General features: G+C 39.8%; 1 long non-coding RNA gene across 2 annotated transcripts in view; it reads left to right on the top strand.

Annotated features, from left to right (window-relative positions):
• Positions 1-26,297, top strand: part of LOC102158069 — a 521,984-nt gene that overhangs the window by 322,295 nt on the left and 173,392 nt on the right. The window lies entirely within an intron of this gene.

Raw genomic sequence — 26,297 nt, 5'->3', positions numbered from 1 at the left:
TTCTTTAGAAGTCCAGCCCATGCTCAAAAAGAGAATTAAGCAACATTTCTTGAAAGGAGGAGTATATAGTAATTTGTGGAGATATTTTTAAAACTACTGAAAAGGAAACACAACATGGACATAGAAAATGAACAGGCAGTATGCAAAAGGAGACATTATATGACCAAGAGGTATATGAAAAAGTGGTCAAACTTACTCATCATCTGAGGAATACAAATTAAAACAACAAAAGCATATCGCTTTCCATGCATCAGAATGACAAAAGTTAGTCATTCAGATAATACCAAGTGCCCGCAAAGAAGTTGGGCAAAAAGAACTCTCAAAAACAGCTAATGTGATTGTAAACTATTTCAGTTCTTCTGGGAAGCAAAGCGTCAGCATTTAGCAACATTTCTGGGAGAATATATGTGCTCTTTATCCCATAAGTCCCATTTCTGACTCAGTGTTTCAAGGAAATTGTCAGCAAGGATGGAAGGAGGCATGTATGGGAATATTTAACCTAAGGTTGTTTTTGCTGGTGGAGAGTGGGAGGTAAGATAATTTTCAAGTGGTGTATACTGGGCACCAGCAAGAGATAGATCGTATGTACACACCGAAGGCACAATCCTCAGAAAAGAAAAAGTCTCTGGGTTAAAATGTTGGCAATTCTGAGGTATTGTACCATTTGTTAGAAAGTTAGAAAGCTGTGTAAACATAAAATATGTCCTCTTTTAAAAGGCTATCAGCATATTTCAGGATGTATATCCCACACATGACACTTGAGGCCGATAATCCCACAAGAATGGCAGTGTGTAGATCACGGAAGATGGAAAAAAAATAAAAGTTAGAGGACTTCCATGCACTTCTGCAGAAAATATGCAAAAAACTGAGGCGCATGATCAAGTAGAACCAATGACGCGCACACACACGCACACGCACATACACGAACACAAAGCAATTTATGTGGCCACTAACAGGATGCCGCACAGAATTGAAGAACATTCCCGTGACGAATATCATCCATCCATTATAATGATGTTTATGAATAATTCCTCCTGAGTTTTATGATGGCAAGTGAAAAATTTAGAAAATGAAATAGGCGTAGGTGGAAAATGCAAATAAAAACTGTATGTGCATAAATACCGAAATTCGTAAAAACCTTCATAGAAATTACTAAGGAGTCTAAGTTTTGTTACATCGTTTTCGTCTTTAATCTTGTTTTCTAATGTGTTTTTTAATGAGGGCCACAAACTCATAATCTTGAAAACATATGTTCCCTTGAAGTCAAATATCCCTTTAAAACATGAATCAATCCATCACCAAAGCAAACAGACAAGCTATGAAGGGGAAAACATATTTGCAAACCATCTATCCGAAGTCATCTATAATAGTCATGAACAAGTTCATCAGATTTTTGTGTGCAAAAGCCTGAATTTTATGTCAGTCAACATGCTTAGGAAAAGCGACTGTGATTGTTCAGTAGGGTTCTCCAGTGACTCTTCTCGCCTCTGACCAAAAGTTAGGGGTTCGTTCTCATTATTCAAGTTTCATGCAGTGTTTGCCTGACCCTCACCAACAAGCGTGTGAACCAGTTGATGTATCTGAAAAACCAGATCGGTAAGTTAGACTAACTATGTTAAATTTGCTATCAAACCTACGGAGGTCCTCAGTTCTTTTAGGTAACTCTTTATGGCTCACAATTCAGCATTAGTTTAGGGAACATAAAAACGTGGGGTTTGTTTGGATCCTGCCCAAGGAAATTGTTGGAGGATGGAGGGAATGAAAAGAGCCCAGGCTGCAGTTCCTTCCCTACTCTTTTGTTTAAATCTGCCAGTTAATGCTCCTAACTCAGTTGACGAATATTCCCTTACATTTATTTTCTGACTTTGCAGGGATCTTTTCTCCATTGTCTTCTGGTTCTCTCGCAGCCTGTGTTTTTGTTTGGATCAGAGGCTGTGCCCACAGGTCCTCTTCCTCCTCTATAATGATGTCCTCATCTTTTGACCAGTATCATTCCCAGGATCCCACCTCTTGGGGTCCCAGGTCGCCTGTGAAATAACAGTCCACACCTTGGAAGGGGGCAGCCCACAGCCCTGCATTGTAGTCATCTTATGTGCCATCCCTTCAATATGCTCTTCTTGTTGCATCTTCTTGGACATATTGTCCAAATTGGCAGAACACGCCCTCCGCATTTCTCATCACCAGAGCTTCTTTCATCCTCTCTGGTTCCCTGCTGAGCTGTAATTCCTTTTCTGTGCTGTTCCCTAAAGTGCATAAAAAAGGCCATGGTGCGGTCATGTTGGCTTGCTCACTTTCTTTTCTCCACTTTGGCTTTCGCACCACTTCAGTAAATATATCTAATAAGCCCTTATTTACGGAGTTTCCTGTATTCATTATAGCAGCCCAAAGCCTTGCATAAACCTAGCCAGGTCAGCCCACATGGAGGTGGCTGGCCAGCCTGGTATTTCCCCCACCAAGCACAGGCTCTCCCCCAGCACGACCCCTTTACCCACGGCTGTGTTTTCAGTCTCCTTGTTGGCTTGCCAAGTGTCTGAGGATGGAGGGAATGCAAAGTGCCCACCAAACTGAGAAGGTACCTTGAGACTGAAAAATGAAGCAGGCAGCTCCATATAATCAATGGATTGGTTTATTATAGGGTAACTTACAGACAGGGTAGGGTCAGGCAGATGGCAGTCCAGAATCATTTGCAGCTGTACTCCATCTGTACCACCAAGGGGCCACTGGGACAATTTTAAAGTTAACCGAGGGTATGAGGGAACATTCATGGAGACAGGGAGTGCATTCCTAGGTCAAGAGTATTGATGGGCCACCAGTCTTGGGGGCACCAGGAAGGTCAGTAAAGATCTTCATTATTGGAGATTGACTCAGCATGAAGTCAGTGATTATCAAAAAGTCTCTATTAACTACAAAGTCTGGATGACAAAAGAAGAGGTTTACTACACAGTACAGTGCTGGGCAGGGTGGGAAGAAAGACAGGAGCAAGATGGTGTGAGTTATGCTAACAACTCTTCAGACCCGCAGAAGACAACTTTAAAGGGGCAGGTTCTGATAGACTCAGAGGAAGAAGGAATGGGGAGTGGAAAAAAAGAAAGTTGGGGGAGAGAGTCGAAATGGGAAAGTGGAAAGCATAGAGGAGGTTAGCGGCAGCGTAGAATGGAAGAAGAACTTGGCACCAGAGGCAAGATGTGACCACAGGGTGGCTGCCCTGCCTCCAAGACAGACAAGGTGGAAGAGAGGAGAGAGAGGCCTCAGAAACCATGTTGTCTTTCCTCAGTGGTTTGTTTGCCTCACACAATTTAAAAATTGTATTTGGGAGTTCCCTGGCGGCCTAGTAGTGAAGGACTCAGTATTGTCACGGCTGTGGCTGGAGTTTGATCCCTGGCCTGGGAACCTCCAATGGCCATGGGCCAGGCCAAAAAAATTATATTTTGTCCAGAGGCAATTTTAAAATCCTGATAAATATTTGGAAGCCTCCAAATACCGGTCAAAATAGGCATTATTTTGACTATCCGATTCCATTGGAAGAAAAATAAGTGTGGGGTGTTCAAAAATTCCCCCTAACATTCCTTAATGTTCTAATTAATTTTGTTTACATCAGTCCTTTTAGTTAGAAATGTGCATGAGGAGGGACCGTGGTTTGTAAACATAAAAGCAGCTAGGGTCTTGAAGGGGGGGTGCCCCCAAAACCTTTCAATGACTGGGATCCTATTTCTTAAGAGTGTTTTTCTCTAGATTCAGAAAAGAAAAGAAAAATCCTAAATAGCACAGTTCCAATAGAAACTGCCCAGTTTCAAGAATTGGACCAAAGTCTTAGCAGCACAGTTCCAAGAAAAGCCTGGTTCCAAAGGAGTCCAGCCAGAGTGTCAAATGCATACTCAGAAAAGACCAAGCCTTCAAAATAAGCAAATCCTGAATAAAGTCTGGAGAGCTTCAAAACACAAAAAGAGCAGAGCTAGAATCAAGGACAAAACTTACCCTCAAACCCCAGGGTCAGCAAGAAAGCAGTGAGCTCAGTGAGCTTTCTGGGTATCCGCGCCCGTTTGTTCACTAGCCCTTAGTTATTGGGGGGGGGGCCTCCTCCCTGGATCCACTTCCCTGACACCAAGTAATGTTGATCTAAAACAATAAAATAGCCAGTTATTTTACCAGCAAAATGGATTTATTCAAGAACAGCAAATAATTGCACTTTGGGACATATGATCTATGATAATAAAAGACGTGAAAGGTTCCTTTATAGAGGAAAATGGATTTTGGGTAGTGTAGTGGTTTTTGCTAGGCTGAGTGGTGGCAGTGTTTAATTGGCTGGGCTCATCAAGCAAAAATTTTTTCTTCCCCCTGCTGTGTAGTAAAACAGTAATGTTTTCCCTGTTGGAGCTGCTAAGGTGCATCTCTTCCTGTTGGGTCTGCCGTTGAGTGGTAGGGCATGAGAGCTCTCCTTTCTGGCCTCCCAACTTCCTTTTAAATGAGATTTATGCATATTAATGTTTACAGTTTCACAAAGTATACTGTAAGTGTGATGGCAAATATTAAAAGGAAAAGAAAGAGAAAATGGAGTGGAACAAACTTTGAAAGTAATAATGAGGCTTAAAAATTCAGGAGAGAGGCCAAACCACAGATCGAGAAAGCTCAGAGACTTCAAAGCATTAAACACTACCAAAAATGAAAACAGAAGCCATCGAGGCCTGTCACGTTCAAATTGCATAAAATAAAAGACAAATAGCACATCTTGTAAGAGGACAGAGAACAAAAGAAACACCGAAGGTGAACATTGATGAGACTTACAGAAGACCTGTTGCTAGAAACCATGCAAGCAAGACGAGAAAGGAAAGTGAACCCTCAACAACCTAGAATTCAACATCTGGCAAAATTATCCTTCAAAAGTGAAAGAAAAATAAAGACTTTCTAGGACAAATGCATTGCCAGTAGACTTTTTCTGCAGGGGTGTTAAAAGATTTCCTTCAGGGTTCCCTTGTGGCTCAGCCGGTTAAGGATCCAGCATGGTCAGTGCTGTGGCTCTGGTTAGAACTGTGGCTCCAGTCTGATGCCTCCTGGCCCGGGAAATTCTGCATGCCGTGGACCTGACCAAAAAAAAGATTTTCTTCAGGCAGAAGGCAACGTATTTACATCAGAAACATGGATTCATATTTTTAAAAGGAAAAATGAGAGAGAAGGAATTAACTAACATAAAATACAATATTTTATTGTTCTTCTTAATTTATCTAAAAGGTAACTTTAAATTTAAAATAATAACAACATGTGGAGTGACTCTAAGTTCAATGAATGATGACAATGACACAAATTAGGAATATTCTGTTACAAGATACTGTACTACACATGACATGGAACACTGTCATTTAAAGGTGAATGTTCCTTTCTGTGATGGATTAGAGTTCTAGAGATAAGTGTGAATTCACATGTAGCTTGTTATAGATGCAAATGGTTACATATAGAAATAGAGATAGGTATATGTACATGGTTTAATATACACAAATATATCTCCTTGCTTTGTCAGCAGAGAAGCAGTGATACTCTAGTAGCAATAAATACCTCTCAGGCCTAAATGTTATTTTCTTTTTTTAAAGTATTTATTTTGTCCTGTTACAGGTGATTTACAATGTTCTGTCAATTTCTGCTCTACAGCAAAGTGACCCAGTCTAAAAGAACTGGAGATTCTTGGAGAAATAACTGATTCTAAAACTAGGGCAAGAAATATATAAAATTCATCTGTAGTATCTAGTAGTGCCAGAAAGAAGAGAGTACTCAAAACACAGGAACAAACTAACTCACAGCAATAGGGGTATATCAAAAGGATAGAGGAGCCAACTGAAAGAGCTCTCAGTGGCCAAAGCTGGGAAAATTCGAGCAAGAAAATAAATAATGATGGATTAGATCCCACAGTATAAAATAGATATCCATGAGTCCTGATAAAAATAAACTGAATAAATAAATAAGTAAATAAACAGAGATGGGAAATACACAAATCTCCCATGCAGAGCAATCCCAAATAATTTAGGTAGCGTCTCTGCCCTTAAGAAGGTAGAGTATAATTCTCCACTCCTTAAGAGTGAGCTTCACACTTGCTTCCAAAGAGGCAAAGAGGCATGTGTGGGAAAGGAAAGGAAAAGAAAAAGAGTACCTTGGCCGTGGAACACCTGACAAACATTACCTTAAGCCAGATGATCAAAGTTAATATCCACAGTGATAAGTCAAGTTGCTATTATGTACCTTTTGTGCGATGTGGTAAGAATGGCACTTCCTTGTGATCTTCCGCTCAAAAAACACATTACTCACTCTAATCCTAGGAAAAACATTAGACAAATTCCAGTTGAAGGACAGTCTGCAAAATACCTACCCGTAATCCTCAAAACCACCAAGATCATAAAAACAAGGAAAATATGAAAACCTGTCCTATCCAAGAGGTACCTTAGGAGACATGACTGCTAAATGTAATGCGGTATCTTGGATGGGGTTCTGGAACAGAAAAAGGATTTTAGAAAAACTTGGGAAAACTGAATGTACTATTGACTTTCGTTGACAATAATGCACCAATATTGGTTCATTAATTGTGACACATGAACCATATGAATGGTATGGGGTATATGAGAGCTCTCCATACAATTTTTGCAATAATGCTTTAAATCTAAAATTGATCTAAAATAGGAGTTCCCATTGTAGCTCAGCAAAAACGAACCTGGCTAGTATCCATGAGGATGCAGGTTTGATCCCTGGCCGCACTCAGTGGGTTAAGGGTCCATCCGGCATTGCCGAGACTGCAGTGTGGGTCACAGATGTGGCTTGGATCCCGTGTTCCTGTGGCTGTGGCGTGGACCTACAGCTGCAGCTCCGATTCGACCCCTAGCCGGGGAACCTCCATATGCCTCAGGTGCAGCCCTAAAAAGCAAATAAATAAATAAACACCAAAGTCACCTGGTTTGCAAAAGTAAAGCTAAACAAGATCTGTCTGGCTTCCAAATCCTAGCAATTTTCATGATCAGAAAGTCTATTAAAATTAAGTGTTAGGGCCCCAGATATAAATCAGATACGTGATATAAGACAGTATTCATAAGACAGTAGTCTGAGCAGTCCTGTCTGGTGGGTCACCTGCAATACACTTCTGCTGGACAAGATACTGCAGTGTTTTTAGGGTACCTTTGTTTGTGACATATTTCTGTCATTTGTATTTTCCACAAATAAATGTTAAATTTTGTGTGCATTTTCTGAACATCCACCAACTAATGATGCCAAGTTGGAGAAGGCAACCCAGAAGTGTACTCACTTGCTTACAGTGTAAAGATTTATACTTTATCATTTATTTATTTGCAAGTGGTAATTGAGAGACTCTCAGTGTTAAATTGTTTGCACTCTGTTAAATGATTTGATGCTGATGGGCCCCAGATGTCCTGAAAATGTTCCCACACCCTTGATGTTTCCTCCATACACTCATTACTGCTTTAGCATGGCTGAACATATTTACAGATTCTAGGTCACCATCTGCAAAAGATGTTGTGTTGTATCTATTGCAAATAAAAACTTTGCTCTTATATATTATAAATAATGTGATGCCCTTTGAAAAATATGTTGGTCTTAGAGTATAATGATCACCAGTGCATCCTTATGTGGTTATCACACACACTGAAAAATCAGGACAGTGGATAGAATGCTAAAGTCACCAAAAGGAGAATAAGCATAGCTTGTTGGAATGAAAGCCCCGGTCCTTCTTCTGCATAGAAACGAACACCCTTATATCCGTTTAACTGTTTGTTTTGTTTTCTTTCTACCCCAGAATTAGTTTTCTCCATCCAATATTTCCTGCTACTAAATTTAAAAATAAAAGAAGAAATAATTATCTGAGATAAGAATTATGTCAAGGGTCCAGTGCTGAACACTTCGTAAGTTATTAATAAATGACCAGATGTGTTAGGAAACTAGCATAGTAATTTTGCAAATGCTAGACAAGGGTATTTTAATTTCTCTACAAACCATATTTTATTAAACCGCTTACCTCTAAGACCGGCCCACTTTCCAGTGGGGCTGGAAAATGAATGTGAAGTTAGAAGTTATATTGAAGTGATTTCTTACTAAAAATTTTCAGCTGCCATTTAACATAGCATGAGTAGTTATCTAGAATGTAACATAGAGGAGATCCAGATATGAAGAGAAAGTAAGAGAGTCTGCTCATTTGGGGCCTGGTGATGATGGAGAGAGGAAGTGGTGGGAATGTTGATGGGAGGAAGTTTTTTTCATTCCTAATAGGGTCTCCGTGAGAAAGCCCAACCCACTGGGTAGAGATGCACCTGGGCAACCTGGGACAGAGTGGTCATCCTGAAAAAGACTTTCCAGCTCTGCTTTTTGGACTGACTTGCACTCTGGGGCCTGGATGGGACTCAGAGATCCCCACTGCCTCTTCTGAGTTGACGTCCAGGGGGCGTGTTATGGAAAGAGGCCAGGTGACCCTGAAGCAGAGGCTGGGGTTATTGCGCCTGGGTGGGGGGGGACTGAATGGGAGATGAAACAGAAAAAAATTCAAGTGGTTCCAGAGCCACAGGGGCTGAGTTAGTGCCCCAGCTAAGATAAGAGGACTGCAGCACCAGAAATGACAGGCAGCTGTCACTAGTGCCAATAGGATAATCAGCAACCAGCTAGACAGGAGACATCACTCTTCCTCTGCCCCATGTCACCTAAGCCTCAACAGTCCCCCCGTGGTAGATGCCATCTGGAAGAGGAGCTAGGAGAAAGACAGAAGACAGAGACCTATGAGGAGCAAAGACTTTTTTGTCTAAGTTGGACTGAGCCTGCCTAAAGGAGCAGCTTCATGGTCCAGATCAGACTAGGTTCTAAAACAGCCCAAGATTATTTTTTACCTTTCAATAGCCAGTGTGTTGGGGCTCAAGAGGAAGTTCCAGTTAGTTAGATATAAAACAAAACTGCATTATTCCCTCTCCATTTTCAGATTTTTGTGTAAGTAAATATGTAGGCACATTAATCTAGTGTTAACACCCCAACACCTTTAACAAGGCCGCCTCTAAGTGCAGAATTCCAAGAGGTGCTTGGTTTGCACTGCGAACCCCCTCCCTCACTAAGCAGTCTGGTGTCCACCACATGTCTAGAACTTGGCCTTTCATGGCCTTTGGTGATAGAGTACAATTTTTAATCTAAACCAATTCAACAAGGCTTTCTCTAGCTCACGACGGACCAGAGCCAGATATTCGGGCTCCTTAGCACCAGGTACTAACCCACTGAACTAACCACAACTGTATGGAGTGCAGACAGGTACTTAACCAATGTGTGAGGACTTGCAAATACCATTATGATTTCAGTACTCTTAAACCAGTATGATTTCAATACTCTCTGCAGGAGTATTGAAAATGCCTGTCCTTTTTGTGTATTTTTTTTCCTAGATTACCAAAGAGTAAGTGAACTGTATTTAAACAAACAACATGAAAAGCCTTCCATGCATGTTCAGTAAATTTTGATCATAGCATGAGAAGGCTCATTCACAGCTATCATGCTATGTGGAAACACTGATGCATATAAAAAGGGTGAGAGCAACCAACCAACATGACAAGCCTAAGAGGATTCTTCATTAAAGGAAGTGGGCATAGTTTAAAAGCCCGGATTTTCACATGCCAGCTGGGCTACTACAAGTCTGATACGCATTTTGCACATTATGTTGCGCAGCACCCTTTATGCTTTCTTTATTCAGGTTTTACAAGTATGTCAATGAAACAGTATGATCTTGACATTGCGAATCTCATAAGTACAAGCTTATCTAACGTCTAAAGTTTTCGGAAATCAACTGACCAATAGGAGCTATTTCAACCTGAAAAATTGTACTGGTTCCACCTAAATGAATTAGCACTTGATTCTGTGAAGGAAACTAACAGAATGCAAACATTGACTTCATATCACTTCTTCATATTAATATAAGAATATAATACAAAATATATAATAAAAGATTAATGCAATGTATTCTATAACATACATGCTATAAGGTATATGATAATATTCTATACTCTATAATAATAATAATGCCCACTCTAAGACTCAAGGCTGTGATCTTGAGATATTCAGCTTCTGCTCTTGAAAATTTTATTGGAGAACAGGTAACCATTATTATTATTAGGGAGTATAGAGACCGAGGCAGGCTCAGGATATAGGAGCTTATGGGAGCTGGGGAAGAAAAGTCCTGTCACTCACAGAGAAGCTTCTGTTCTCTGTCTGAACATCATTTTACAGAGTACCAGAATCAGACCAGTCTGTGATTGTGGTAAATCGATACAAAAACAACACCAAGTATTGTTCCCACCATAAAAATACTATATATTCCCATGTATCCCCCATCCTGGTTAATACAAGTCTACTGCTTCATCTCCAATCCAAAATGTAGCTTCACTCCAGTCTTCTCACCTTCTGGATAGGACATATTAAGCTACCTAACCTAAGAATTACCTCTGCTCCCTCCTAGCATTGATGCAAAATAAAGCCCCACTTTCATAAAGTCTCCCTCAAATTACCTAACCCCAGACAAATCCCAAAGCATTATTAACTCGTGATGCCTCACAAGTTAATAATAGTGCAACAAGTCAATAAACCCTACTCAGGTCAAATATAGGTGTGTTCCAGGTGGTCTCTGCCTAAAGGGAAATGACACCACTTGGCCTCTCTTTTTTGAAATTCATAAAACCTTAGACTCTCAGACCTATGAATACTTGAGACCATGTTGTCTGAACTCAACTATATGCATAAAATTTTTACAATATTCTTGATGTATTATTATGCCTCCTCTAATAACCCCCCGTATTAAAAACATCTTTACCTAGCAAGGAACCCCATTTTTTGTTACTACATAAGTAAGTATAATTATCGGGAAATTGTCACTTACGTTGAGCCCAAACCTAGCATTTATTAACTCTGTCAAGACTCTGCTCGCTTCTCCCATGAAACAAATCTCTTTTCTCTCTGACATAGAGTCGTGTCTTTTAAGGCAGCTATTGTGGTCCTCATGTTTTCCTGTTTTCAGATGCAATATTATCAGTATATCAATAGTTTTTTTTTCCTTTATTTTGGCCTCACCCGCAGCATGTAGAAGTTCCCGGGCCAAGGACTAAACCCATGTCACAGCAGCAACCCAAGCCACTGCAGTGACATTGCTAGATTCTTGATCTGCTGCACCACAAGAGAATGTCCGTCCAGCGTTGTGTTGATCATTCCGTGGATTAAACACTCTGTAGATCCCATCCCTTCTCTAAACACACCCTTGTTTACCACTATCTTTCTTAAGGGATGTAGCCCCTAACTGAGAATAGTATTTCAGATGAGGACTAATCTTTGTGCAGACTCTGCCTTGGTTTAGACCTGTGCCGTTCATTTATTACCTCAACCCAAAAGCACACGAAATGGTCTACAAGTTTTACCACATTTTTTTTTTTAATCCAGTAGGTGAATAGAATAGATGCTTCTGGCACCAGCCTCTTTAGTTTTTCATCCAGACTCTGTGGTTTATCAGCTCTGTGATGTTGGGCAGCTGTTTAAAATTTCTCTGCCTCAGTTTTCTGATCAGTAATTAGGGATAAAAACTACACCTACATTATAGGGTGATTGTGATGAGTAAATATAAGTAAAATAGTTGCAGAAGTATTTTTCACAAAATAAGAATTGTCTCTTACCATTTGCTATTTGAAACACATCTTTGTAATTTTGTTTATTCTGGGTTTGTGTGCCTTTAAACCCTAAGTGTCTAAGTTTATAAGTATCCTAATTAGAATGTGTTTTAGGTTTGACTCTTAATTCTCCCCTTTTGAGGAAATTCTTAACTTTGCTCCTCTAACCTACTTTACTCCATATCCACTGCAGTTCTATGACACCCTGCAATGAGATAGGCTATTTACTGAAGACACTGCCTATATATTGAGTAGGAAAGATATGAGGGCAGAGGGCTCTAACAGGTCCATAGGCATCTCCCTCCAGATAAATGGATTTATGGGCGGTACCCTTTGTAAATGGTCATGATAGGAAATCATTAATCCATCCAATAGTATCATCACCCAGCCCCAATTTATTTATTTTTTTTCTAGTGTATTATAAGAAGCTCTGTCAAATGAGTTTGTGAAATCTTGACACAGTCTTTAACATAACTCCAAACCAGTATCTAGGAATACCATTAAAAATAATTCATTCATCTGGCATAACTTAATCACAGATTTTCATGCTGTCACTTCTTTAAATCTTTACAGATAGACCATGTTATCAGTTTATAATATTTTCTGTCACAACAAGCTCACTGGCTCATAGGTATCACTAACTTATCCTTCTTTGAAAATCAGGACAATGTATGCTAATCTTTATCAGTCCTTCTAGCTGTATTTGACAGTTTTTCATACGTCACCAACATTGGTTTATCAATTTCATCTGAACGCAATAAAAAATTGATAAGCTTTTGATGGAACTCTATGAAGCAATGTTTGAACAGGAAACATTTGAGAACAGAGCCCTTTGACACCACCAGGCCACAAACCCTTTGGGGATAGACTTTCATACCTAAATTTGTTCAATCAAATATTCCAATTAACTAGGTTTCAGGTCATTGACTTTCAAATTTCTTGACAGCGAGTTACACTAAGAAATACACTTTACATTGACCTCTCTCCTATCCTCTTTTACACACACTCACACACACACACTCACACCCACATACACGTACACAACATGTTTAATCTTTCTGTATGATATTTTCCTTCTCTTCTAGAAAAGGCTGTACCTTAAGCCCACCAGATCGGCTTTATGGCCCACGAATAAGCAAGTCACAATCTGGGTTAGAAAAACACTGCTGCTAAACATCAGCTTCGCATCTTTTTCTGACTGGGCCTACTCTAACTCTAATTATCCCTGTAAAACTGGCTCGATTTTCTCTCAGTCAAGATTGGCTAGACCATGCTGCAATAACGAACAACTTCAAAATCTCACTGGCTACGGTGATTTACAATCTTCATGTGCATGGAAAGTTTCCAAGCCATCCTCCTCAGAGGACCCCAGCTGAAACAGATGCCATCTCTGTGTTACCATTATTGCCACGTAGGAAAAAGAACGATGACATAATCTCTAAGCTCTCTGAGATCCCAGTAGGAATTGACACCGTGAGTCAGGTCCACTCCATTTTATTTGCAAAAGAAATCATGACATCCTCATGTCAAAGAGATCGGAACTATTTTAACTTATACAATGTGTCCAAGTGGAGGAGAAATAGATTAATCATGAATAGTTCTACTGACAACCACAATCCTCGTACTTGCTACTGAGTACAATACTCACCTCAGTGTATGTCTCCTGTCCAATCAAAACATCAGGCCAGGATATCTAGGTGATGCTCAGTGTTCTCTGTGGAATCTGACTCGGCCTTCTGTGTTTTGCCTTCACCCTTCTGATCACCTCTGCTTAGGTGTTAATCTAATATTAGATTATACCTTGGAAGTTGGAAGGTCAGTGGTCATTGTATGTCAAATTCTTTTTTAATACACACTGATAGTCTTTTTTGATAGTATAAAGTACTCAAAAAAATGCGTCTTATCTATTTGTTATGGTCAGATGTATATGTATTGTTTTGTTTTTAACATAATTTTCATTATTTCTATACTTTTTTTTTTTTTTTTTTGCTTTCTCCATGTCCTCCACCCACCCACCCACCATATATCTCACTTTCTTTTAAACACATGGTAACTTCTAATCTCTTTTCTCTAATCAATGTTCTTTCTCCGATTAAAAGGATTTACTGGTTGCCAGTATTGTAATTGGGTCTTTGCTCTGAGATTAACTTAATTCATGGATTTTAACAATGGGCGTAAGAGCCATATTCTTGATTAGATCCTTCTCACAAGGCTTAGCGTTAATGGGTCTCTGTGGCTCAAAAGCTTCCTCAGTTTCGTCTGTTTCCACTGGGGTTGAAAAGCACTTACCTTTCTAACCCTCTGAAAATGCTGAAGTCTGGACTCTCTAACCTAGTTCATTCCTGCTCGAGAACCAGCCCGTGCTTTGTTATGCTTCTCTCATTTTTGTAATGCCTCATCAAATGCAACTGAGATTGACTCTAACACATGCTGGCATTTTGCTTTCCAATCTCTTCTAGAATTCCAAGTTCATTAGGTACTTGTTTATCTTCCAAATTATTGCAGGCAGCAAGTTGAACACATATTTTGTAACTTCATAACATAGGTCACTTTCCAGCTTGCAATAATAGTTTCTTTACTGATGTCACCTGCACAATAAAGCAAATGCTATATATGTGAGTGCAGTGTAGGCTCATGCTGGGGGAGAACTCTAATGCTGGTACCAGTTTCAGTAAAGGCTTACAACCACACTGGTTTCTTCTTCCCTTATGCTTACAAGTCCAGTGCGTATCAGCTAGGAACTCCGCTCCAGCTTTCCTCCTCCAAGTACCAGGTCAAATGGGCTCTATCTGCACCTTTAATGATGCTAAAGTAGGGAAAGGAAGACATGAAAATTGTATACTGGCTCTTAAAAACATTTGCTCCAGTCACATGACGCCATCTAATTTCAAAGGAGGTAGGGAAATTAAGTCAGTGTCCATATCCAGAAGGAAGACTCATAAAATATTTGTGACTAGGCTGAATGATATGACTTTATATGAGTGCTTCTGAGTAGATACTGGGTTAAACAATGTCTGTGCCTCCTCATTTAATGCTCAAGGTAATTGTGTAAATTGAAAATCATTATCCTTTTTTTTTTTTTTTTTAAATCATGTGGCAACTGAGACTTGGCCAAGGAGAAGACATACTAGGACATGGCCAAGCCAGGCATTGAAACTGGATTTATTTATCGCCAGTGTTGGTGTTCTTAATCACTTAGAGTGAAAAAAGCAAAAGTAAACATAGAACCATTAGACCCTGGCTCTCCTATCTGAAGATACTTGCTGCTTATCTATCTCTTTCAGGGGTTTAATGCTCTTAAGTCATTCTCTTCGTTGCTTTCCCAATATCTTCCCAAATGTTATTGCTCACATCCCCTCTCCTAATATTGTGTTAATGAGATGAAGCTAAAAAGTATTGTTAACAAATAGATCTTAAGCTATTTCTCAATACCATAGAAGCGTATTGCTGTTCCTGTACAGGCTTTTTTCTTCCTGCATATCAAATGGCTGTCCTCTAGACTTTGATTTAGTAATCAAACTTCTAGATTGTTGCCCTGGAGGACTGGGGGTCATCTGTAGCCTGTGGGAGAAGCCTCAGCCAGAAGTTACAGACCTCAATCTGCTCATATCTTATTAGCAAATATTAATCATGCGACCATATCCAGCTATAAGAGAAGCTAGAAAATGTAGTCCTTATCTGGGCAGCAGATTCCTAGCTAGGACTCTATAACTCTAGAAGAGGATAATGGATCTTTTGGACAGCTAACCCTCTCTAACACTCACACAGACACGTACACACAAGGGAACACACACGCACACTCACATGCTGTACCATCAGCTGCGCCTCTAGGGAAGGCCTGGTATTAATCATCTAATACCAGCATGTGTATTTTACTCACTATCTCTTCTGAAAAATTTTCCATGGGACATTCTTATATTCAAATTTTAGAAATATTTTGGAAAACCTCTGTTAAGTGAGGTCCCGTGGTCAAGAAGTTTGGGAGGCCCTAGTTTAAAGAAAGTGTGAACTGAAGTGTAGCACTTGCCAGCAGCCTCCACGTGGACTAAAACATGAGCCACTGCTGCTGCTGACCCACCGCGCCCCCTGAGCAGAGCGTTTTCAGAGAGTTAGATCTTTTTAGGAGAAGATTTTATGTGCCCAATTCTTGCATGTCCTCATATCTAGAAAACTACTAACATCCTTCAGTGATGCCTCTTGTCTGTGACCAGTAGTCCCCTTCACGAGACCAGCAGCAAACTTCTGTAAAGTGTGTGCCTGGCTGCAGGCACCTCCCCCTTCACCTTTCTGACTTAGATCTTGATAGTCCCCCCTTTCCTCTTTGGGGCAGTATTTCAGAGCTCTTTGAAATACTACCTCCTGGGCTGTAGTTCAGGGGACAAAACAAAAGATGTCCCAGTCATCTGTGAGAATAGCCGCTCCCATGGTTGGGCCATTGAGCCCCGAGGGACCTCAGGAAACAAAGACTGGTCCGCAGCTGAGGTGCCTGTCAAAGGAGTGATTCCAGGAAGCCCAGACCTTTATCTTTCTATCTTCCCATAGAAACTGGTTTTCTGTAAATCTGGTTATCTGCAAATCTTTTGTTCCTACTACCTTCCCTTTGTTGCCAAAAACCTTGTATCCTAGCTCCTCCCTCACCTCCTCTGAGTGGTTTCTCAGGGCTACCTGAGATGCTGTCTCCCGGGCTTAACTCCTAATTTCACCCCAAATAAAACTTAACTCTCAACTTTCAGGTTGTGCTTTTTTTTTTTGAGTCGACAAAAGGAAAACAGATTCCCCCCCCCCAGAGGATTTTTCACCGCTTTTAAATGTGTTATTACAAATTATATATCTTTAAGCAATGACTATATTTATTTATTTTTTTTATTTTTTTATTTTTTCTTTGTCTTTTTGCTATTTCTTGGGCTGCTCCCGTGGCATAGGTGGTTCCCAGGCTAGGGGTCGAATCGGAACTGTAGCCCCCGGCCTACACCAGAGCCACAGCAACGCGGGATCCGAGCCGCGTCTGCAACCTACACCACACAGCTCACGGCAACGCCGGGTCATTAACCCACTGAGCAAGGGCAGGGATCGAACCCGCAACCTCATGGTTCCTAGTCGGATTCGTTAACCACTGCGCCACGACGGGAACTCCATATATTTATATTTTCCCCAGAATAATTGACCACAAAACTTCTTTTCTGAAGAATCACTTTTGTCATTTACAGTTACTAGGGTTCTTGTAAGGCCCAGTTTTGGAAACACTGGTTTAGAAGAATTTAAAATTCCAGTTGATGTGTTCTGGTCATGGCTCAGTGGAAACGAATCTGACTAGCTTCTAGGAGGACGCAGGTTCAATCCCTTGCCCTGCTCAGCAGGTTAAGGATCTGGCTTTGCCGCGAGCTATGGCATAGGTTGCAGACGTGGCTCGTATCTGGCATTGATGTGGCTGTGGCCTAGGCCAGCAGCTACAGCTCCTATTTGGCCCCTAGCCTGGGAGCCTCCATATGCCCCGGCTGCAGCCCTAAAAAGACAAAAAATAAAATAAAATAAAATGAAATTCTAGTTGAGGAGTTCCCATCGTGGCCCAGCAGTAGCAAACCAGACTAGTATCAATGAGGATGCGGTTTGGATCCCTGGCCTTGCTCAGTTGCTGTGAGCTATGGTTTAAGTTGCAGACACGGCTCAGATCTGGCATCGCTGCGGCTTTGACGTTGGCCACAGCTGCAGCTCTGATTCAACCCCTAGCCTGGGAACTTCCATATGCCGCGGGTATAGCCCTAAAAAAAAAAAAAAATTACAAATTAAACTTAAAAAAAAATTAAAACTCCGGTTGAGCTTGTATAAATCAAGACTTGATGATTCCCAAACCTGAAAATGCTAACGTACAGGGAGATACTTCTGCACTTAACACATAAAATTTGTGTCTGCTGTCTTGCATTAGATCATTCTGGAAAGAGGTACCCCAGAGCCCTGACTCTCTGAACTGCGGAATACCTTCTGCTCTGACAGATGGGGGCCTGACAAGCTGTTGTTGCCATCAATACAATGCAAATGTGAATTCTCTTTACAGCTTTGAGCAGTGTTCTTTTATAGCACCAAGGACTGATCTTAGACCCACAAGAATGCGACCAAAGAAGTGGACGTCCTTGCTTCTGTGAGGTCTCCACTCTGTTCTGTGCTCCCTGTCTGGAGCCAGATAATAAAAATAATCCCCAAAACAAACAAAAGATTTTGCTTGCTGGCCAAATTTCAGATCAATAGTGAAGCTGGGAAGGAGCCAAGTTTCAGAAGCTTGCATGGTGAGAGAGGCTGCAGATCATTAAAGATGAACAGAGCCATAAAACACCAACACAATTGGCACAACCAACTGCAGTGCTTTTGGCAGGCTGTGTGCACAGAGGCCACAGATTGAATGTTCCTGGAAACTAGCACAGCCCTATCCACAGACAGTGTGGGTGAGGTCCTCTTAAGTGGCTTGCAAGGTGCTCTAGGAACCCACGCAGGGGAGCTCTCGGCCCCTCTGGATACTGAGGCTGTATGTTGCATAGTGCTTGGGAGCTGTGTGCTTCTCAAAAACAATCCATTGACATGGCAGCACTTAAACACAAAGGCCTAGGGTCCTCTCCTACTTAACATGCCTGAAAGAGTTGGCAAGTAACAGCTTAAGGTCTTGAAGCAATTGTTAGATATCATAGCTTATAGTCAATACTAGTCTTAACAAGTGTTAATATCAATTTGCTCGAAAATGGCAGTCTCCAGGTGGGGATACGTTATTTCTCATTCCTCAAAATAAATATTCTCATGAATACTTAAGTGAATGAGTAAAATCTATTCTGAAGCTGAACTTTATAGAGGGATAGGTTGAAAATGAATGCCTGTTGGGGCTCAACCACACTGTCTGGTTGGTACCCTGACTCTCAACACACATTTCATTTCAACATTATTAATATACAAGAAAATGTGGAAATTGCTTACGAACAGGTTATTTTCTTTACAAAGGGATTTGCCACAGATTATTATTTTTTTTAATTAGAGGCACAAATTACGTAGAGAAAAATAACACAGATCTTAAGTGACCATTTTGATGAGTTTTGACAGATGTATGTATCCAAGGCGCCAACACACAAATCAAGGTATAGGCTCTTTCCATCATCCCAGCAAATTTTCTTATGCCCCCTTAGAGTCACTTCACCCCTACCCTACTACAGGCAGTCACTGTTCTGGTTTCTATCCTGGTACTTTGTTCTGACCTTCATGCCTTGGAATCATAGTACGTGTTGTTTCAGATCTGGCTTCCTCAGTTCTTTAGTTTTGTGGAATTTGTTAATGTTATTCAGTGTTACCAGTATTTCTTTCTTTTTTATTAGTGTGTGGTATTCCACTATATGAATCTGTCTCCTATCGATTGACACTTGAACTGTCTCCTGCTTTGATGTATTATAAATAAAGTTGCTTAAACTATTGTATTTATTTTATTAGGATATATTTGACATGCAAGGTATTCATTTGAGGTTTATGAAATAATTATTTGATATATGTCTATCTTGTGAAATGATTATTGCATAAATTTAGCTAACATCCACCACTGCACATATTTACAATTTTTTTTTACTTATGATGAGAATTATTGAAAACATTCTTATCCAAATCTTCTTGCAAACATGTCTTTATTTCTCTTAGGTAAAAAACCTAGGAGGTGGACTCCCTGCCTCAAAGGGTAGATATGAGTTTAACTTTCAAAGAAAACGAATAGCTTTACAAAGTGGTTGAATATATGAGAATTCACATTGATCCATAATCCCACCAACATTTCTAGTTGCAATTCCAGCAAGTATAAAATTTAATATACATTTTTCTACAACAAGTGATGTTGAATACCTTTTCATGTTCTTATTTACTACTCATATATACTCCTTTTACTGTCGAGATATTTTTGAAAAGATATGCAGGAAATATACGTATATATACTTTCAGTATCTCTACCACATGTTAAGTACTCAATAAATGTTCACTGAATTAAATAGAAAGCTCTTTGAGTACTTTCAAAACATATGACTTTGAAATTTTATTTGTATAAATATTTATCAATATATACACTGAGACATATTGATAAGTGAGTTTAGCAGTAGGTATGTTCTCTGCCATTCATGTTCCATCAAAATAAATTTACTCAGTATCTTGATTGGTCCAAGTAGTATATGGTACAAATAAGTTTGCATGTCTGAGTCACAGAAAAACCTTCACTGGGGCAACGGAGGTGTCAATGCCAGATATTCAACATAGAATAGAGGAGAAAGAGAATGAAGTTCATTATTAAAGATCTAAATCCAAGCCCAGGCACTATAATTTGCTGACTGTGTGAATCACTTAACCTCACTGAATTCTAACTAATCCTCTATATAATGAGTATGAAAATATCATCTCTTTCAGAGATCCATTGCCTAAATATGAAGAAACATAAGCCTGGGCTTGCTTAGGAGAAAGGTGTCCTGAGATAACAAAGTATATAAAGAATGCTTATGCTTATCTGACTACATGGGCCTGGAAGGCAAAAAGACCGAGAGACTCCAAAATTATCTAGAGTGCCTCATATAGCATCATACTTTATTTATTTTTACTCTTGCTTATGTATGTTACAGGTGTCCAGCATTATAGTTCAACATCTGTGTACACTACAAAGTGTTCACCACCACAAATCTGGATACCATCCATCACCGTACTTTTTGCCCCCTTTATCCATTCTGTCACCCCCCCATCCTCTGCCCCATGCCCCTTCTCCTCTGGTAACCACAGATCTGTTCTCTGCCTGAATGAGTTTGGATTTTTTTTTCCCAGTTGTTCCTTTTTTTGTTAAGATTCTACATATGAGTCAAATCATATAATATTTATCTTTCTGTATCTGGTTTATTTCACTTAGCTCAATGCAGGATTTCATTCTTTTTTTATGGATGAATAGTATACTTTTAATGACAAATTTTACATATCTTTCTTTGATATATTCCTTAGCTAATTATTATAATTTTAGCTAATTTGATTACTTTGTCTTTTTACCTTCATGCTTGCTTTATACATGATTGATTAACTATATTTATTACATATTTACCTCTTCCAGTGAGGTTTTTACTTTCACAGGTTTTCTTATCACTACTTGATGACATTTCTTTTCAGCTGAAAGAAGTACCATTAACATTTCTTGTAGAACTTCTTTAGTGGCCGTGAACTCCTTCAAGTTTTATTTATCTGGAAATTTCTTAATCTCTCCCTCAGTTCTCAATGATGACCTTATTGGGTATAGAAAATTCTTGATTGGAAAACCTTTTCTTTCAGTACTTTGACTATGTCATCCCATTTTCTCTGACATGTAAGGTTTCTGCTGAAAAAATCTGCTTGATAGCCTTATGTGGTTTCCCCTGTACATAGCATGTTTTTCTCTTTCTGCTTTTAGAATTCTTTCTTTATTCTTAACTTTTAAAATTTTAACTCTAATGTGTCTTGGTGTGCATCTCTTTGGGTTCATCTTATTTAAACTCTCTAGGTTTCCTGGATCTGGATATCTGTTTCATATCCAAATCAAGGAGGCATTCAGATACTTTCCTTCAAATAATTTTTCTAGACCTTTATCTTTCTCTTCTTTGGGACCACCTATAATGTGAATATTATTCTGCTTGATGTTGTTCCAAAGGTTGTTTAAAGTATCTTTTTTTTTCTTGGTCTTTTTGACTTTTCTAGGGCTGCTCCCATGACATATGGAGGTTCCCAGGCTAGGGGTCTAATCAGAGCTGTAGCCGCTGGCCTATGCCAGAGCCACAGCAACATGGAATCTGAACTGCGTCTGCAACCTACACCACAGCTCACAGCAACGCCAGATCCTTAACCCATTGAGCAAGGCCAGGGATCCAACCTGCAACCTCATGATTCCTAGTCAGATTCATTAGCCACTGAGCCACAGCAGGAACTCCTAAAGTATCTTCACTTTTTAAAATGCTTTTCCATCTTGCTGCTCTGTTTGGATGAGTTCATTGCTTTGTCTTCCAGCTCACTGATTTGTCCTTCTACTTCATTGAATCTGCTGTTGAACTCCTCTGGTGTACTTTTCAATTTGGTTGCAACTTCTATTTGTTATTTTCTTAAACTTACTATCTCTGTGTTGAAGTTGGTTATCACTATGCTTGTCCATTCTCCCAAGTTCAGTGAGAATTTCTATAACCATTATTTTGAACACTTTATCAGATAGATGGCTTATCTCCATTTTAATTAGTTCTTTTCTGAGATTTTTGTCTTGTTTTTCTATTGGAACATATTCCTCTATCTTTTCATTTTGCCTAATTTTCTGTGTTTTTGTATTGGGCAAATCAGCTACCTCTTCAAGTCTTGAAGGAACGGCCTTATGAAGGAGATATTTTGAGTCTGAAAAGTGCAGTCCCTCTGGCTTCCAGGCCAAGGTGTCCCCTACCTGGGCTGTGTGTGTCTTCCTGCTGCAGTGTGCTCGTAGGTGGGGCCAACTCCTGAAGTGGCTGGGGCAGCCAGCCACCAGACATGCTAGATGTTCATGGGTGGGATTATCAGCCAGCGAGCTATGACTGGGGTGGGCAGTGTTCTGAGCAGGGGGTAACCAGTGATGCTAACAGGTTAGACTGAGATTTCCAAAATGGATCCCATTAAAGCTAGAATTAGCAATGTGGCCTAAGATTGACAGATGGCTCCTACCAGTGTCTCCATCCCCAGAGAGCTTCTTAACTGGTTCCTGCCTCTTCATCAGATATTTTAATATTAGTAAACAGGCCCTATTCACTTATGATCATCTGCTTTTCAATCTGGTGCCTTTGTGCTGCTTTTCAGGTCGAATAAGTGTGTGCATGAGGCTTTTAAGGGCAGGTTTTCTGTTCATTATAGTGCTGTAATTTTCCTGGATGTGTTCCCTGTTGGGTTTTCAAAGCCAGGTGTTTGGGGGGCTCATCTCTCCTGGGCAGGATCCAAAGGTTGGGCTGCCTGATGTGGAGCTCAAATCCTTCACTCTTCAGGGAAGTAACCCTATCTTCGTGATCCTCCTCAATTACGGATCACTGGCTGAGCCATGGGTTTTTCCCCTTAAGGAGCTCCTATCTCTGTTTCTTCCTCCTGTCTCAATGTTCTCCTTTGTTGTAGAGACTCTATTCATCCAATTTTCAGGTCCCTTTCAGAGGCATTACTCCACATATCATTGTAGATTTGTTACGTCCACGGGAGGAGATGCGTTTAGGATCTTCTTCTTTTCTGCCGTCTTAAACCCTCACATATCAAACTTTTGAAAACGGGACAGTGAAGATCATTTGCTACCAATGATAAGACTCTATTAGGGCTTTAGGTACGAGTTGTTTTTGGTGAATGAACCAGAGCTATTTAATTAAAAAGAAACATTTCTAAAATTAACAAAGCCTATACAAAACGTGTGGTAATTAGTTCACAAAACCTATATATGATGAAGACCATTCAAACAGACAGAAATAAGGCAGAAATGCACCAGCATAATTACAGTCACTGATTCACTGATTCAAATCTTGTTTTTGCGTGAATAGGTACACCCTCTTGAATCATCACTTAAAAGCCCCCCCCCCAAAAAAAAAAAAAAAAACCAAAACAAAAAAACTCATCTTTTCGTGAAAGTGACACAAACTTGTTTCACAGGCTGGAAAATGATGTGGATCCCAGTTAATTTCCACAACATTATTATTGCAAAGCGTAAATCCACATTTCAGCTTTCATCTTAAAATACAGCTGCTTCTTATAATTTCTGTCCAAAGACTTCACCTATGTTTATATAACAAAACAAGAATACATTGATGAGAAGATAAACTGTTTATGACTTATCTACTAAAGGCAACTTTATGTATATCACAACCTTGACTTAACACTTGGAGCATTTTAGTATTACCACAAATATTCTTCCTCAGATTGTGAACATTTCTTTTTTATTTTTTTTTATTTTATTTTTTTGTCTTTTTTTTTTTGCCTTTTTCTAGAGTCGCTCCCATGGCATATAGAGATTCCCAGGCTAGGGGTCTAATCGGAGCTGTAGCCATGGGCCTACGCCACAGCCACAGCAACAAGGGATCTGAGCCACGTCTGCAACCTACACCACAGCTCACGGCAACACCAGATCCCCAACCCACTGAGCAAGGCCAGGGATTGAACCCGCAACCTCATGGTTCCTAGTTGGAGTCGTTAACCACTGCACCACGACGGGAACTCCTGAACATTTCTTTTAATAAATGCATTAGGATGCAGCTCTAAACGATATATTGGTATTTTCTGTGAGTAAGATTTGTTTTTTCAGGGTGTTTTTGTTTATATAAATAATCAAAAAATGTAGCAAAAGTGACTTCAGTATATTATAACCAGTTCAGAACCTAGGCATTTATGTACACAAGCACCCATACATATAAAGTTAAAATGTACTGTCATAAATTCTATTTCTGTAAGTTATGTGTCTCTAGATGTTTTTGTTATCTTGTTTTCTCTACTCTAAAAGATAATCTTCTAGCAAACTTAGTCATCAACTTGAATGGAAACAAAACAAAACAAAATCATGTGTGTGTGCATATTTTTCACCTATTATAAAAAATTATGAGGAGTTCCCTCATGGCTCAATTGGTTAAGGATTCAGCACTGTCACTGCTATGACTCTGGTTACAACTGTGGCACAGGTTCTATCCCTGGCCTGGAAATTTTGTAGGCCATGGGCGCAACCAAAAAATTAAAAGAATTATACAACCTGAGAGGAAAAAATCAGATGTCTCTTTTCTGAAAGCAGATAACACAGTATGACTGAAAGTTGATGTAATTTAAGGATAAATTTGAATTTTTATTGTGAATCTGATATTCAAGGGGTTCTATCCATAGTTTATATAATGACTTAGGTGTATTATGTTATTTAAACCATTGTTGTAATGCTGAAGAAATACATAGTGACATATAGAAATTGAAATCATATTTTACTTCATTTAGGTGGTTTAGTGTTGTAAAGAACTCTGCTAAGTTCTGTCATAAAGCACATGTTACGTATTACACGTATCACATATTCTACATCACATGTTATAATATTTTGTCATCCAAATTATCTCTCTCTAATTTATCTCTAAATTTGGAAACTTGAGTTTTTCTAAAATTCTTATAAAGTGAGCACTAACTCTAGATTTTCCTTCCTCCATGTTGTCCAATAAGCTATGATTTGTATTATTGTCATATGTATAATTTTCTCTTATACTCGACTAATAAATAGTATCTATTAGTTGTTGTATACATTTGTTCCTGATCCTCTAAAATTGGATTTGTTTCTTGTATTTCAGGGAGCAAGAGCCAGAGTAGTATAATTACCATAGGTTTGGGGGAAATTTATTTGTTCATTTTAAATTATATTTATTTATATTATGTTATTTAAGCCATGTTTATCAAGTTGACATGTTTCAAAATATGTAGATAATCTGAAAATTCGGTCCTTCCAAATGCAGCCCAGAATTAAAGAATTAGGATTAGAAATCAGAATGAAGCCTCCAGGGAGTTCCCATCGTGGCTCAGCGGAAACAAATCTGACTAGCATCCATGAGGATGCAGGTTTGACCCCTGGACTCACTCACTCAGCAGGTTAAGGATCCCATGTGGCTCGTGAGCTATGGTATAGGTTGCAGACACAGCTCAGACCTGACATTGCTGTGGCTGTGGCATAGGCCAGCGGCTATAGCTCTGATGTGACTGTTAGCTTGGGAATCCCCATATGCTGTGGGTGTGGCCCTAAAAAGACAAAAAAAAAAAAAAAAAAAGAATGAAGCCTCCATAAATTTCACTGAATCTCCTTTAATAGCATATTCTCAGTTACTCAAGGGACAAGAGGAGGTGGTCATTTATTGGGCAGGCTGGGAAAATGAGACCTATATTAGTACTAAGAAATCCAAATATCAAGAGATGGATTGGGCTAGGTCAGTCTATCCACATAAAGGCATTTGCTGACCCAGGTGAGGAACAGAAATATGTAAAAGGACTAATTAACACTCACATCTTAATTAGCAGGTATTAGGCTGAAAGACATAGAGCTGGAAGCCGTGCAGAAAGCTTGGGACAATGACCCATGGTCAAAAGGAGAATCAAGTCAGGATTTCTTAAAAGACTGATCCATGGAGGCAGATGCTCACAGGGTTGTCGGTAGGAATCCACAGAAGCAAATGCAGATAAGCAATGGATGTCAGGAAGCTGGGGCCGTTCTAGGTAGATAGTTACCTGGGGCCAGACCTAGATAACAGGTGACTGTCCAAGCAGGCTGGCTGGTCAGTTTCTGGGCTGCAACTATAAAGAATAGGATTCTAAGGAGTTCCCTTTGTGGCTCAGCAGTAATGAACCTGGCTAGCATCCATGAGGATGCAAGTTCTGTTCCTGGCCTTGTTCAGTGGGTTAAAGGATTCGGTATTGCCACGAGCTGTCCTGTATGTAGGTTGCAGATGCAGCTTAGATCCCACAGTGCTGTGGCTGTGGTGTAGGCTGGCAGCTGCAGCTCTGATTTGACCCCTAATCTGCAAACTTCTATATGCACAGGTGAGGCCCTAAAAAGCAAAAAAAAAAAAAAAGGGGGGGGTTCTGAGAGTTCCCACTGTGGCTCAGTGGGTTAAGAACACTACATAGTGTCCA

This window comes from Sus scrofa, chromosome 4 (assembly GCF_000003025.6).
Source record: "Sus scrofa isolate TJ Tabasco breed Duroc chromosome 4, Sscrofa11.1, whole genome shotgun sequence".
Lineage (NCBI taxonomy): Eukaryota > Metazoa > Chordata > Mammalia > Artiodactyla > Suidae > Sus > Sus scrofa.
Note: the sequence above shows the minus strand (reverse complement) of the source record. Positions and strands in the feature narration are given on the sequence as shown.